Genomic DNA, 12588 nt, shown 5'->3' on the forward strand with positions numbered 1-12588 from the left:
GCACTCTGCCTTCCCATGAAGCATCCTCCAGTCCTTGCCCAGCAGCTCTTTCCCTATTAGAATGGAAGGCTTCCTGAGAGGCTTCCCTAGGACTCTCACACCACCTTGCCTGGGGGCGAGGAGTTACTATTTATTGAGCATTTGCTATATGCACAGGGCACAGTGCTAAACACATGTTTCCTTTAAACACCATAGACTTCAGTGAGAAAATAATGACAACATTGAGCACATCTATGTGCCAGACCCAGTTGAAAACATAGTTTAACTCATCTATTCCTTATAGTAACTCCAAGAGGTGTGTGTGTGTGCGCTCTGTCGCTTCAGTCATATTCATCTCTTTGCAACCCTATGGACTGTAGCCTGCCAGGCTCCTCTGTCCATGGGGATTCTCCAGACAAGAACACTGGAGTGGGTTGCTATGCCCCCCTCCAGGGGATGACCCAGGAACCAAACCAGCATCTCTTATGTCTCCAGAATTGGCAGGTGGATTGTGCCACCTGGGAAGCCCTAACTCTTAAGAGGTGGATATTACTGTCTCCACTGGCAGATATTGAGATGGGGGCCCAGAGAGGTTAAGCAGCTTGTTTAAGGTCACACAGCTGGCTGGCGGTAGCTCTTGTCTGATTCTCAAGCTCCTGCCTTAACCACTGAGCTATTCTCTGTCTACCTGACCTTGGTGATTGATGGATGGGGTAAAATGTGGAAGTTCCCTTGGGGTTCAAGATTCCTGGACTTCCTTTTAACCTCAGTTACACACTTTGCACTTGCCTGAGAGGGGCTGGCACAGTGAAGGTTCTTCACAGGTGTGTGCTGGGTGATGGAATGAGTGAAGGGAGGGGCAGAGGTGGCAGATGCTTGGTTTCCTCTCCGCTGTGGGGCTTCTGCTCCGTCTGTACTCTTTCCTGAGAATTCTTGTTCTTCACTTCGGATTTCTGCGCAGCAGGGAACCTTTGAGGGTGTTGAACTCTCAAGGCCATGTCTGCCAGGCAAATTTCTGAGCTATTATACGACTCTAAGTGTATACCCGAGGTGGTCCCCTGTGTTTTACGTAGAGTGGCTCATCTAATCCTCAAGACCACTCTGTGATAGAAGCGCTCAACTCATCCCCACTTTACAGATAATGAAATGGAAGCAGAGAGGGGAGTTCCTGCCCCAGACCTCTCCTCTTGTGGGGGCTGGTGTTGGCACTGGAGCCCAGGCAGGCTGGCCCCAGAGTCCACTCTCAGCAGACACTGCAGGGCAAAGGGGAGCCTCTGACCACAGCACTTGCTGCTGCCGGTGCAGCCCTTATGGGCCTGGCTGATGCCTCTCCTGTGGGACCGAGTGATTTGGAGCTTGGAGAGACTGAAAACTCAAGACGGTATTTGCTTTTGTCTTCCACATCCTCCTTTTAAAAGTTACTTGAAAAAGACAGTGCCAGTGACATTAAAAACATGAGCAATACCAGGGAGAGTGACCTTGGGTCCAGCTACTTAACATCTCTGTGCCCCAATTTTCCTGTTGATCAAATGGGGGTAATAACAATACATGTTTCACAGAGATGTAGGGATGAAATGAGTTAATACGTGCTGAAGGCTTACGACAGTGCTGTGTACACAGCAAATATTCAATAACTCTCTTTTTGTCATCTCTTCTCTTTCTTCCATTTTCCTTCTTCATTTCCTCAGGGAGACCTTTCTTAAACCCTAGATAAGGTCAGGTGTCCCTGAGAAGCTTTTCAGTAGTGCTGTCCTTCCTATTTTGTAAAATCTTTTTGCAAGTGTGTTTGCATATTTAAATAGATATACATATCTATTTATACATTTAAATATATATATATATGCATTTAAGGCTTTATTATAGATCATAAACTCTGCAAGTGCAAAGTCTGGGTCTCCTATTCGTCACTGCACCCTAATGCCTGGACTTCCCTGGTGGCTCAGTTGTAAAGAATCCGCCTCCAATGCAGGAGCCATAGGAGATGCGGGCTTGGTCCCTGGGTCAGGCAGATGCCCTGGAGGAAGGCATGGCACCCATTCCAGTATCCTTGCCTGGAGAACCCCATGGACTGAGGAGTCTGGAGGACTGCTGTCCATAGGGTCCCAAAGAGTCAGACACAGCTGAAGCGACTCAGCACGCCTGCATGAACCCTAATGCACACCATTGTCCTCGGCACAGAGCAGACACGCAGTCAGCATTTCTAGAATGGGTACTGTGAGAGCGGTTCCAGCACCACCCAGGACTGGATGCTGGCCTCCAGTAACCTCCTAGTCTCCTTTTCACTACAGCCCAGCACTGATGCTCCCATAGCCCCTGCCAGCCTCTCTGGAAGGAATCTGGAGAAGTCGTGTGTACCGTGAGCTGGACTCAGGGCACCTCCCCAAACATCTCTCTCCTGAACCTTCTGCCCACTTCCATCAGGCCCATTCTCTTCCAGCCTTCTTGTTTTTTCTTTTTCTTTTGGCTGTGCCAAGTGGCACTTGGGGTCTTAGTCCCCAGCCAGGGATTGAACTCGTGCCCCTTGCATTGGAAGTATAAAATCTTAACCATTGGACCGCCAGGGAAGTCCCTTCCATGGGACTTCTTGATCTTATCTTGTTCCGTGTGCCTTCTCTCTGTCCTTTTTCCTAGTTTCATCTATTACTTCCTCACTTTTAACTTATCCTTTCAACATAGCATTTTGGGGCACATCTTCAGGTGAGCTCCTGAATGTTTTCTTGTCAGAAGGTTTGAACAGAAAATGCCTTTCTACATTTACTGGCAATGTGAGAATGAATCTTTTCCTTTGGTTCTTATCAGACTTACCCTGCAGACCCTGCTGTCCATCCTCAAGGTTCTTCAGGCTGGAGTTGAGCAGGAAGTGCCTTTAACAAAACCTTCATTTGAGGCCCCAGAACCCCAAGAAGCAATGCGCAAGGCTTGGCTGCTCTGTGAAGACAACTTCAGAACAAATGGATTGAAAACTTGGCAAGTCCCTGGTTCCTGAATCTCTCCTTTCCCAACATGTCTTTGATTCAGAGCAGTTCCATATTCACAAGTGTGATAAGAAACAGTATTTGAAAACATCTCATTTCACTTTTCGGTACATTTGCATTGAACCCCCCCCTAACTTTCCGACATTTTCTTATCTGTATTGTACCAAAGTTTAATTTCTTCCCTCCTTCACAAAGATGGATGGGCACAAGCTCTCTGCTGACAGCATGGTAGATGGATTTATGCCTGTAATAAGAGGTAAGAACAGAAGGGACTTTCTTTGGCTTGTGAAGAAATCAGTGCCCCCTGAGAACCAGCCGAGACCTCTGCTATCCCAGTACAGAGTCTGTGGCCAGGGGCACCTTGGACGAGGCTGGAGGAGAAAACAGGTGCGTCTTCCTGTCCGGACTTGGCTCCCTGGCCACAGTCAGGACGGAGTCAGGGAACCTGTGAGCTCCTTCCTGGGCCTCAATCCCGGGCTAACTCCCGGGATTGTGAGGATGCCAGAATTTGGGAAAAGAAGAAAAACAAAATAAAAAAAGGCAATATAGGCTTCACAGGACATTCAGGTTTAATCCTGAACCTCAAGGTGTCCCAGCTTTGGGCTCCGTGTGCTCCATCCAGCAGACATGACCCATCCCAAAGCACCTCTCTGTCCTGTTTATCTCTGTTGATTCAAATACTGTTTCGGTGCAGCTTTAAAAAAGCAGAAGGGCAGATGGAAGACACCAGGGTGTTTTCTTCAGAGTCTCAGACAGGCTTGCAAAAGCAGAGGACAAACCCAATCCAGCTCTCCATTTCCTCTCCTCTTACTCATTTTTTTTCTCCTCTCCACATTTAAGAACAACAACAACAAAAAAAGCATTCTTGTGACTGAGTATTGGAACGGCTGGTACAGGTTAAATTTTAGAGAAGTGTGGGCATGCTCAGTATCGTAGTCAATCTGAAACAATTTTCAGAATGCCAGGCCCTTTCTGCAGTTTTACTTTCTTTCAAATGAAAATAGCTTTATTGTTTTCACTGATTGGAGAGGTAAGCAATCTGTGTGGTTTGCTGGCTTAGAATTCAGACTGAGGTCAAGTTTCTTTTTATATTTAGGTAAAATGGCTTGGCACCAGCTTGCTATTGCAGAAATGCATCGACTTTCCTGGGGCCCATTTGTTTCTCTCCTGTGTCAAGGCCAAGAATCCAGAAACTGACTTGGTCCAAGCTGTCAGTCCTGGTTACAGCTGCCTGTCGTGGGGAGGTATGGGTAGAGCCTCTAGTCGAGTCTGTGGATTGTGGCCCCCAGACCAAGGCGGAAACCAGAGCATTCTCCTTAGTCACTGCGGTGATGTCAGCCAGTAGGTCTCCTAAGGGTGTGTCTTTCCTCAGGGAGTTCTTGAGATTCAATGAAAGTAACCTGCCCACTATTAGAATGACCACTAAAACTACAGCTTCTTTATTTCTCACTTGTCTGATTCTGACCACTGATCCCTTCCATCAAAATATGAGCCTGCCTATGTGCATACCACACACATAGACATACATACAAACACATGCAGACACACAGACACAGATACACACAAGACATCTGCACCTTTCGTTACCCTCACAGAGCTCTGCTTCCAAATCCTGGGCTTCACCTCCTGCTATTTAAAGTGTGGTCAAGGGCCCAGTAGACCCCAAACTTGTTAGAAATGCAGAGTCCTAGGCTATACCCCAGGCCAATTGACTTGGAATCTATCTGAACGTGACCTCTACTCTTTCATATGTGCTGCTCTCCTCCTGCTGGGAAACCTTGCCTTTTCCAGCCATCAAAGGCTCTTTGGATGCTGCTTGCCTTGCATCTGGGCCAATACCCAGGGTCTGTTATGTTCTGGTGTGCCCAATAACCTCCATCCTGCTTGTGGTTCCCCCTCTGAAGGTCTTCTGGACCCTGGAGGGGAGTCTTGTGTCTGTGTTCCAGACTCTCTGGTCTCTGATGCAGCGCAGGTGAAGAAAGTGGTTTGTCTTTAGGAGACTGCTCTGGACCTTCAACTCACTCGGAGTCATCTCTAGATGCTTCCTGGATGCGCTGAATTTAAGGGAGGGAATCCAGGCATCCAGATTGAACCCATCTGGTCTCCTGCATCCTTGGGCTTTGGCCCAATGGTCTTCTCTAGCATGTCTGTCTGTTTGTGCAATAGCCTAGCAGTCACCCTCCAGAAGTCACGAGACGGTAGCCCTGAAACCTCTCACGAGAGAGTGACTTACCTGTCCCCCAGAGCCTGATTCTATCTTTGTTTTTGGGCCATACACTTGGAACTAAAGCCTCCTGTCACTGCAGGTGAATGAATTCCCCAGGTTCCTTGCTTTGGTGAGGATGTGTTCCGCTGCTTTTGATAGAAATCCAGTGATACTGGCATAATCAGATCGAGGTTTATATTCCTTTGCTGACAGTGTGTTCAAAGGGGGGCTATCCAGGGATGCTCTGGGGGCTCAGCGATGCTACCAGAAACCAGGCCCCTTCCAGCTCCGTGTACCATCATCCTTAACATGTGGGTCCATCCCCAGGCACCCCCTGGCATGGGGTGTGTACCACAGGCAAAACCGGGCAAAGATCTGGTGCCAGCTAAGTCTGTTACTGTTTGTTTCAGAAAAGCAATGGCTTTCTGGGAAGCCATACCCCGTGATTCTCATTAACCCAAATTGGGTCATGGGGATGTGTGAATAAGGGTGAAGTGAGCCTGGGGTGGGATAGATATGGAACAGAGTCTTCACAGCTGTAATTCAGGATGTATTGCCAGGTGGTGTTCTGAGTTGATCCGATGTGGGAGTGATTGGGGAGTGCAAAGGCAGAATTCAGAGGCTGCTCTGATAGTCTGGGCAAAAGTGAGGAAGATGTCCTTGTGGATGGGTGAAGGTCACACAGGCCAGCTATAGGAAGGATCCCCATCTTCATGGTGACACCCCCAAGCCCCCAGCTGCCCTCATGTGGACCCTGTGATTGCCTCCGGGTACATCTCTGCTTCTGTTTGTGCCTTCTACACAGCAGCCGTAATGATCTTTAGAAAATACATACATCCAAACCAGGAGAAGTGACTCTCTGTGGGGAAATTAACTGACAACACGGGCTCAGTCAGGCTCTCCTGTCCCACTCTCTCACGGCCTCATACCTCATGCTCTGTAAACAGCGATATTGCTGAACTTGGTAGCACTGGGCCTGCGTGCCCGCTTGGCCATGGGCCACTTGTGTCTGTCTTAGTGTATCAGTAGTCTTCGAAGACTTGCTGCTGCTGCTGCCCAGAGAGAATAAACATGTCTGCAGTCCCCACAGCTCCTCGAGTCTTTTCTCTCTTCCCTGGTCATGCCTGATCTACTCTGGGATCAGGGAACAATTTGAGTGGCAAGACAACTGGCTCAGTGGGCAGGATATCCAGCAGGTAGGGGAGCCTGAGGCTCCAATGGAAGGAGGAAGCCAGTGGCCGCCACAGAGCATGTGGTACCCAGCGGCCACTGTCCTCTCGGCCTGGGTCCCAGTGGAAGACTGGGAGGCGGTGAACGGGTCACCGGATAATATTGAAAAGACATTATAGGCCGCGAGCTCTCGCTTGCCGGCCAAAGCAGCACGTACATACTGCTGCTAACACCGTGAGGTGGGTTCTATTGACTGCCTTGAAGGCAAACATGGAGAATGCGCTCCCTGATGCTGCGTGAGTGTACAAAAAGTACACTTTTGTACTTTTTGTGGCGAGCTCTCGCTTGCGAGATAAAGCAGCGTATACTGCTGCCAACACTATGGGGTGGATTTTGTTGAACATGGAGAATGCTCTCCATGATGCCACGTGAGTGTGCAAACTGCAAAGATGGGCAGAGGAATTAGAGAAACAGGTGCAGTTGCTAGAACAAGAGCTGCATGGCCTTGGGGACTAAGGTGTCTCGGACTGAGATTACAGAATGCCAGGCCACTCCTTCAGGGTGCACCTAATTAAACACTCAGCCTGATGAAATGGATTGCTGCTGCCATCCACATCATGTGGATGAAAGCAGGAGAGTTCCTGGATTCCGTGAGTAAATGGCACACTTATGCTGAGTAAACCCAAGTGGTGAGAGAACTGGGCATGAGACAGGGAATGTTTAATCTAAATGCCCAGGGCCCAAATGATGAACATTTTACTGGTTGTATTTGAGATGCCATTTTAACCAATGCTGCGCCCACTTCTTTTGGATCCTTGCCTGCTGTGCTGACACCCCATTTGGAGCACCCCATCTGGCTAGCTTGAGAAACACAAAGGGGCCGTGTCAGGCTAAAGGGGTTAGGGCTGTGAAAACCCTGAAGGACAGCCAAGCTGGCAAATGCCCTGCCCGGCTGACACAGGTGCAAATGTGGGCTGATAACGCTAGCGGCAGGACTTGACAGAAGTAAAATTGACAAGCAACCTAATGCTGTCCTCCTAGAGCTGTGGAAGCAATTGAGACCAGAGCAGCAGTTTAGTAAATGTGGCAAGCACCCACAGCATGAGGAACAGGCGGTTCAGATAGAGGGCTTTATGCCAACTGGAGATGTCTCTGCTGATGCCCTGTTTCATTCTGAATAGGGCTCAAACCAAGGTGCCTGCCTAGAGAACCCAAGTGGGGACTGGAGGCCCCATGTGGAACTTGCAATTCCCTGGTCACCACCCAATGTACAAAGAGTAATGGCCCTGGTTGACACCGGTGCTGAATGCAGCCTGGTACATGGCAAACCAGAACAGTTTCCTGGCCACAGTGCACATGTTGATGGCTACGGTGGCCAAAACATTGAAGTAAAGCTTGTGTCCTTGACGTTGGAAATTGGGCGACTTTTTGTGCACGGTGTACGTGTCCCCAGTTCCGGAATATATTTTGGAGATAGAAGTCTTGCACGGTCTTGTGCTGTGGACCTCTGTTGGGGAATTCTGTCTCCAAGTACATGTTGTGAAGGCAGTGATGAGGGGATATGCCAAGCATCCCCCACAGGTGTTGTCGACACACCCTGGAGGGCAGTGACCATGAGACAATATTGTCTACTAGGTGGCCACAAAGAAATAGATGGCACCATTGCCAAGCTAACAAAAGTGGACATTGTATGATCTACACAGAGCCCATTTAATTCCCCTGTGTGGCCTGTCTGGAAGCCTGATGGCTCTTGGCGGATGACTGTGGACTACAGGAACTGAATAAAATGGTGCCACCAGTGCATGCTGCTATGCCATTGATCCATGGCTTGATGGACCAGTTAACCACAGCGCTGGGCACTCATCACTATGTGGTGGACTTACTAATGCTTGCTTCTCCATAGTTATAGCTGCTGAGAGTCAAGATCAGTTTGCATTCACTTGGGAAGGGTATCAGTGTACGTGCCAAATCCTCCTCCAAGGATATTTGCATAGCCCAACAATATATCATGGTTGCAAGAAATTTGGAAGAATGGAACTGCCCTGCATCAATGAAACTGTTTCATTATACTGATGATGTGCTACTAATCTCTGATTCTTTCGCAGATGTAAAACAATGTACTGTAAAGCTGTATCCTATGATGTACACAGTGTACTGTAAAGGTTGTATGCTCAGATTAAAAAAAATATAATCATGTGGGTGAAACAAGCCCCTCCTAATGAGGTGACGCCTTTGCTACACCAGCACCTAGCATCAAGCAGGGACAAAAACCAAGTAGGCAATTGCCAGAGGGTGGGATCTTTCTATTTCTCAGAGAGAAACAGCAGATGCCTGCCATGATTGTTCCACACATGCCCAGGAAGCTCTTCATCCTTGCAGGCTGGCAGCCACTGACGGACAGGTGGTGAGGGGGAGAGTTCGTTTGACTTGGTGGCAAGTGGACTTTGTAGGGCGTTTGCCACTATCAGAGAATGCCAGCTTCACTTTAGCAACTGTAAATACGGCTACAGGTTTGCTGTTTGGCCATGCAAGGCTGCTGATCAAAGCTGTACACCTAAGGTGCTTGACTGACTGATAGCCATGTATGACCATCCTCTGATTACAGAGAGTGACTAGGGTACTCATTTCACCAGAAAGGAAGTGCGGGACTCGGCACAGAGGCTGGGAATTCAATGGGTATTTCATGTCCCATCATCGACCAGGCATCAGGCATGATTGAGCGATACAATGGTTTGTTAAAACAAGGCTTGTGGCTGTCTATTGATTCCCCCTCTCCTTAAAGGGGTGGACCTGATGCCTATGGGGGCTTTTACAGGTCCTCAATGAAAAACCATGCAGGGGTGGAATCGCCCTGGTGGACGCTCTTCTGCATCGTGCTGCTGCAGATGGCAACAGCAGATATTCTCCTAAAACATAGCCAACTAAAACTTGGCTATGGAACCCAAGGTAATATCTTGTTGCCAGCCCCAACGGAGATTGCACAAGGACAGATGGTGTATTGGACTTGGCCATGGAAGATAAAGGCCCGCCCCATGCGTTGGGTAGCTCTCCTAGCCCCATGGGGGCAGAGGCTGCAACATGACTTTCAGGTTGTACCCTGGGTGACAAGCCCCTGGTCCCCTCGTGTGCATGTCACCTGGCCAGGACCACAGGGAGCTGCCTCAGTGTTGAAAGGTGCATTTGTACTCTCCCTGTGGCCTGTCATGAATTTCCCTATTATGCTCCATGTGGAGCCACAGGAAGTAAGAAATCCATGACGTGCAACACCTAATTGGAGACACGCTGCAGGAGAGGTGGGCCAGCCTGTCCGGTGCCTGGCGCTGGGTTTTGCTCTGTAGTAGCTGTGTAGCCGGCACTCTAGTGGTTTGTTGTTTTAGCCCTTACTGTTGTTGTGGAATGTGGGTGCAAGCAGCAAGGTGCACCAGGAAAAAGCCACAGGGGGCCGGGTCTGTGTAAGCAGTCGGACAGAAGACCCTGAGGGATGGATTATGGAGAAATTAACAGACAACACGGGCTCGGTCAGGATCTCCTGTCCCACTCTCTCACGGCCTCATACCTTATGTTCTGTAAACAATATTGCTGACCTTGGAAGCACTGGGCTTGCATGCTCACTTGGCCTTCGGCCACTTTTGTCTGTTTTAGCTGTCTTTGAAGACTCGCTGCTGCTGTCTGGAGAGAATAAACATGTCTGCAGTCCTCGAAGCTCCTCAAGTCTTCTTCCAGCTTCCCTGATTGCGCCTTATCTACCCTGGGATCAATGAACAGTGTGAGTGGCAAGACACTTGAGTCCCTTCCCATTTCACGTGCAAACCCTAAATCCTTACCATAGCTGAGGAGACCCTAGCACATCTGGTGCCTGAGGAACTTCTCACCTTGCCCCCTACCAGTCCGCTTTTCCTTCTGCTCCAGCCACACAAGCTCCCTCTGCTTTTCACATACACTTGATCTGGCCCCAGGGCATTTGAACTCTTCTCCCCACCTCTGCCTCCTGCACTTCCTTCCTCCACATTGCTGCCCCACTGGTTCCTTCTCATCTTACAAACGCCACCTCTTCTGAGAGGCCTTCCTTTTTCTTTCATTTATTTTTATTAGTTGGAGGCTAATTACTTTACAATATTGTAGTGGTTTTAGCCATACACTGACATGAATCAGCCATGGATTTACATGTGTTCCCCATCCCGATCCCCACTCCCACCTCCCTCCCCATCCCATCCCTCTGGGTCTTCCCAGTGCACCAGCCCCGAGCACTTGTCTCATGCATCCAACCTGGACTGGCGATCTGTTTCACCCTTGATAATATCCATGTTTCGATGCTGTTCCTAAGAGGTCTTCCTTGACTACCTATCTAAAGTCATCAGACACACCATCACCACTACTTTTCTATGGATGCTTCTACTGTCTATAACACATGTGCTTCCTGGGAGTGGAAATCTCCACCTCATGCACCCGTGTCCCTGGTGCTCAGATCGGCGTGGGGCACACATGGGAGTGCTGAGCTGCTGTGCTGTGCTTAGTCACTCAGTTGTGTCTGACTCTGCGACCCCATGGACTGTAGCCCACCAGGCTTCTCTGTCCATGGGATTCTCCAGCCAAGAATACTGGAGTGGGTTGCCATGCCCTCCGGGGGATCTTCCCAACCCAGGGGTCGAACCCAGGTCTCCCACATTGCAGGCAGATTCTTTACCACCTGAGCTGAAGAAGGAATTCATAGGGCCTGGACTCCATCTCAGGCCTGTCCGTGCTGATCGTGCTCGGCTGCCTCTCCAGTGGTCTCTGAACTCTCTGCTTAGTGCCTGTGGGAACGACAATGGAAGGATAAGACCCCCTCCAGACAGGGGAATCTTGGAGATCACATCCAGCTTGCTCATTACCTAAGAGGAAGCATACGGTAATCACCCCTGTCTCCGGACAGGTCATAAACTTTTTCTGTATCTATCAGGATGTAATCACAGGCTTATCGATTATTAACTGGTTGGAATGTAACTATGGGCTTATTGATTCTTGACTGTTTGAACACATAACACCTGAATGATGGGGTTATTGTAGTTGTATTTACCCTACTTTTGTTTATGTAAGTCTCAAGGGAATTGAGGTGGTGGGTTTGGACACGTACACATGGGGTAGGTGGTGGGTTTGGACACGTACACATGGGGTATAAAAGATTTTCACAAATGCTGGACGGGGTCCTTGGCTAAGAGGTGACTCTGCCTTGGGCCCGCCGGTGTAATAAACTGCACTCCACTATCTGCATTGTCCTTCTGAGTGAGTCTGTTTCCCGGAAAGCTTGGCTATAACAGAGCCACCAGGGAAGCCCAAGAATACTGGAGTGGGCAGCCTAGCCCTTCTCCAGGGGATCTTCCGGACCATGAATCAAACCAGGGTCTCCTGCATTGCAGGTGGATTCTTCACCAGTTGAGCTACCAGGGAATCCCTAGCAGTGCCTGTACCTAGCTGTTGCCTGCAGATGATGAGATGAATTAAGGACTCACTCAAACCGCGGAGGAGGAGCTGGTGTGCTTCCTCAATGTGAGACAGAAAACTGAAAGCGGCTCAGTGCCTGAAATGCATCCAGGGGGCTTGGCCCCTGCGTGAGAAGCCCGGGGTTTCGTAAGCAGGCATCCACCTCAGACGGGAAAATGGGAGCCTAGAGCAGGATCTGGAGAACAGGTGAGGTGGTCAGAGACTGGAGCGAACTCTGGGCAGGCAGGTGCCTTCCAGGAGTCTGGTGCTGTCTGGCTCAGCCACTTTCTGGGCAGAACAGTCCCATTTGCCCAGTTGCAAGTTGTCTTTAAAGCCCTGCCTCATGTATCACCAGTTCCTTACTCAGTGGCTGATTGATTTTGAGGGACAGCGGGAATCAAGGATGCCACTCAAGCTCTTAGCAAGGTGACAGTGATGTGGGTGATTCTGTTGACTAAAGGGGATCATGAGAAGAAGTCATTGGTTTAAGGCATATGAGGATGAGTTGCTCAGGGTATTATGGATGCTTCTCCAGGCCTCCTGTTCCTGGGAATGTGGGTGTAATGAGGGGTGTTTGCCTAATCACGCTGTGATCCCTTTTTCCTTTCCCCTCTTGTGGCCTGACTGAACCTCATCTTCCTTTTCATGCTGTTTCAGCAGCACCCCCACCTCCCCATCTGGCTCCTTCTGCCTAGTGATGCTTCCCCTGGCCCCTTCTGGCTTCTTCTGGGATAGATCTGTGGGCTGTCTGTTTCTTGATTACACGGAAGCAAAATCAGGAATGATTTTTTTCCTCCA

At 49.4% G+C, this 12588-nt stretch overlaps 1 pseudogene; it reads left to right on the forward strand.

Annotated features, from left to right (window-relative positions):
- The first annotated feature begins 7610 nt into the window (after positions 1–7610).
- The window catches only part of LOC136147888 (large ribosomal subunit protein uL1-like), a 47988-nt pseudogene continuing 43010 nt past the window's right edge, over positions 7611–12588 (forward strand).

This window comes from Muntiacus reevesi, chromosome 16, assembly GCF_963930625.1.
Source record: "Muntiacus reevesi chromosome 16, mMunRee1.1, whole genome shotgun sequence".
Taxonomy (NCBI): Eukaryota; Metazoa; Chordata; class Mammalia; order Artiodactyla; family Cervidae; genus Muntiacus; species Muntiacus reevesi.